Here is a 3,265-nt window from a genome sequence, read left to right on the forward strand (position 1 = left end):
CCGGAGACCTGCTCTAGCTTTCTAGGAAGGGTCTCCGTCCCCGGAGCCCCCTCTCCTTGGGCCAGCTCTGAGAATTCTGGTCACACTTGTCCTTCAATCACACCCGGAGCTCTATTACCTAGTTCCCTGGTGGTCTAGTGGCTAGGATTCGGCGCTTTCACCGCCGCGGCCCGGGTTCGATTCCCGGTCAGGGAAGTTTACTTTTGCAAGTGCCATCTCCATATCTACCAAGCATCTTCCTCACTTCCATAGACCGGTGAATCCAGAACATTAAACACACTGGGATCATAAAGCCGGTAATGGGGCGCTGTGGGATGCGCCTTTGCTCCCCCTCTGGTGTGGGGGGGGGGGGGGGGGCTCACTGGCGTTTTGTCTGCACCTCCAAGACTCCAGCCATCATTGCTCGGCTGTTTCTTCCCTGACATCGCTTGCGTAGTGGTGGCTCTTTTTGAAAACAAAATGGGAACCACCCAAGAAAGAGGTGCTGACCGACGGTTTGCTCCCCCTCCACCGGCCACGGGAGGGCGCTCCACCACGACTCCCCCAGCTCTTCCCACGCTGAGGGAGTGAAGAATTCCTGGACCCCCTCCCCCAACCCCAGGTCCTTCCACCGGCCCCGGTGGCTCCCTGCCCCGCTTAAAGCAGTCACGGTGCTGTCCTCGGCCTTGCTTTTCCCCTTGGGCCTTCGGTGACCATCTAGGGGACTCAGGAGAGACACCGGGAAGCGGGGACCGAGCTCTCCCCGCGTCTGGATGGAAGATGTGTTGGACAAGCCCGCGCACAGGGAGCCGCTCTTCCTCGCCCGCCCGGGGAAGCGCGGCGGCAAAGCATCTGCTCCGGCTCGCTGGACTCCGCGGGAAGGACGAGGGCGGCTGCAGGGTAGATGAAGGCCGCAGCGGGGCCGTGGCGCGCCGTGATCGTATAGTGGTTAGTACTCTGCGTTGTGGCCGCAGCAACCTCGGTTCGAATCCGAGTCACGGCAGTCTGGCCTGGTTCCCCGGCTCCGTCCCTTTTGCTCCAGCGTGGAGCCGATCGCGCCACCCCTCTCATTCCCGCGCCGGCCGGGGGCACGAGATCCCTTCTCCATCGTCGTGGGTGCGGGCCCATGCGCAACCTCAGCTCTTCTCTGAGCCTTCCATGCCCGGATTCAGAAAGAGCATTTAAGGAGTAAAGCTGCTCGCGTCGTCTCGGCGGCCTGCGGCGTGTCCTCTGCCTGCCCGCGTGGTCCCGGCTGCCTGCAGTTGCGCTCGGCCCGCCCGGGCTCCGGGTGTCCTGCTGGAGAGGCAGCTGGGGGTCCAGGACCACACCCAGGATAAATCCAGCTGGGACCCTGCTGGGTCCACCCCGGGACCATGCTGGGACCCAAAGGGAGGAGAGGCAGGAGGGAGCGAGGGTGGGCGGTCACTTCTTGGTCCCCCAAAGGGCGCACTAAAGGGCTCGCTGGACCCCCAGGCAGAAAGCGAAGGACACTACCCATGATGTCACACCGAGGGCGTGCCCTATGCAAATGAGGTTGCCGCACGGGGCGGATGGGGGGGGCTGCAGTCGGACACCTGTAGCACCCACTCGTGGATTTCCAGTGCAGTTGGAGAGCGCGCAGGAGCATGGCTTGGAGAAGAAGGTGATAGCCGCTCCAAAGGGCTTGGCAAGGTCCTGGAATGGAGACGAAGGCTGATGACCATGTGTGTACGGTGCAAAGCATGGGAGGTTTAGACGGAGTTGATGGGCACCTTCTCATACTTACCTGGCAGGGGAAACACTATGATCACGTAGGTAGTTTTCCCAGGACGAGGCGTGCCCATTGCACATAGGGCGCGCTGACTCCTGCGATTTCTCCACATAGGAGAAACTCGACTGCGTAATTTGTGGTAGTGGGGGACTGCGTGCGCGCTCTCCCCTGGTCATGTGGTGTAATGATAGAACTTTCTGTTGTTTTAGAGGAATTGTTAGTTAACAAGTTGACAAATTCAATCTAATACGAAGTATTTTGTTCTGATTTCTTTTTTCCCTTTCCGAGGTTTCGCAGGTTTCACTGCAATCCTGGCTTTCTAGCTTTACAGGATGAGTTCTAAAAGTTTTTAGGGGACGTGGTTTTCTCCAAAAAAGATTGGAGGTAGATCAGCCCTCCGCTCCTCCCACCGCGGCACCTTCATCTGCATAGGGCGAGACCTCCGTGTGACGTCACGGACGGTGTTTTACTACCCGCGTTCGCAAAAACTACACATTCGGCGTGAAGTTAGAGACCGAAGCCCCGGCTTCCTCTAGGGCAGCACAAGGCAACCTGCGTTTCCTGAACGTGGAACGGGCGGCCGTGTGGGATGGCGCAAAATAAATAAGGAAAAGGGGCTTGGTGATAGCGTTTTTTGGTGTTATTGTAAAGGTTACAGTTACATAAGCCAGGTTGAGTACGTTTCCTTTGGGGCAGTGTCACCCCTTCCCCTGCTGTCTCCCAGTTTTTCCCTGCCGTTCAACAGTGTGCAGTGAGTACCAGTGCTGCATCTGATCAACCTGTAGCCCCTCCATTCCTGCTCCTCCCCTTGCCCTCCCAAAGCTGGTGACATTTTTGCTTTGTCCTGAGGGCCCTTTTCTTCACTGCTCAGACGACTGCTTTTTCCTATCTCTGCTCTCCTCTCCCCCCCTCTGGTCTCTCCTCTCGCGTTCCTCCCCCAGCCCCCGCCCTCCCTCCCCCCCCCCTCTTGCTTTCTGGCTTCCCTGCGCCCAGAACCACCTGTGGCGGAGAACGGGGCGCCCAGCGGGGCGGGACCTCACTTGGGTGCTAGGGATCGGGGTCCCTGGGGGCTTTGACGGGATTCGAACGACTCCCAGAATGCAAGGCCCGGCGGCTCCCTGGACAAACAGTTGAGCTCCCGCATCCCGCGTTCAGGAGGCGGAGTGGGGACCTCGGGCGATCGCCCCGCTTGGAGAGGCGGAGAAGCCGTGGATGTGTGTGTCCGCCGCCCGAGTCCCCCGGCGGACTGTCCCCGCCGCGTCTCACCTTCGCGCGTGCCCAGTGACGTGACCCTTGGCCTGGATGTCTCCTCCTGTGTTGTTTTTGACATTTATTTATTGAGCATTTATAACCTTTGTTTACCTGCTTGCAGGAGGGCGAGAGATGGTTTGTGAGGTGTAGAAGTGTGCTGTACAACTATCTGGTGAGTCTCTGTGGCGCAATCGGTTAGCGCGTTCGGCTGTTAACCGGAAGGTTGGTGGTTCAAGCCCACCCAGGGACGCTGCTACGGTATCTTTTATTTCATTGGAGCCCTTT

General features: G+C 59.0%; 4 non-coding genes across 4 annotated transcripts; all 4 read left to right on the top strand.

Moving 5' to 3' along the window:
• The first annotated feature begins 123 nt into the window (after positions 1–123).
• Positions 124–195, top strand: Trnae-uuc. The gene has a single exon. It is a non-coding gene; the product is annotated as a tRNA-Glu (tRNA).
• A 715-nt stretch (positions 196–910) lies between these two features.
• Trnah-gug lies at positions 911–982 on the top strand. Its single transcript has one exon. It is a non-coding gene; the product is annotated as a tRNA-His (tRNA).
• Positions 983–1,736: 754 nt separating this feature from the next.
• LOC122112855 lies at positions 1,737–1,900 on the top strand. The gene has a single exon (XR_006148283.1). It is a non-coding gene; the product is annotated as a U1 spliceosomal RNA (small nuclear RNA).
• Positions 1,901–3,156: 1,256 nt separating this feature from the next.
• On the top strand, positions 3,157–3,230 carry Trnan-guu. Its single transcript has one exon. It is a non-coding gene; the product is annotated as a tRNA-Asn (tRNA).
• The last annotated feature ends 35 nt before the right edge of the window (positions 3,231–3,265 follow it).

This window comes from Dipodomys spectabilis, unplaced genomic scaffold (genome assembly GCF_019054845.1).
Source record: "Dipodomys spectabilis isolate Male_0828 unplaced genomic scaffold, ASM1905484v1 ptg000002l, whole genome shotgun sequence".
Classification (NCBI taxonomy): Eukaryota; Metazoa; Chordata; class Mammalia; order Rodentia; family Heteromyidae; genus Dipodomys; species Dipodomys spectabilis.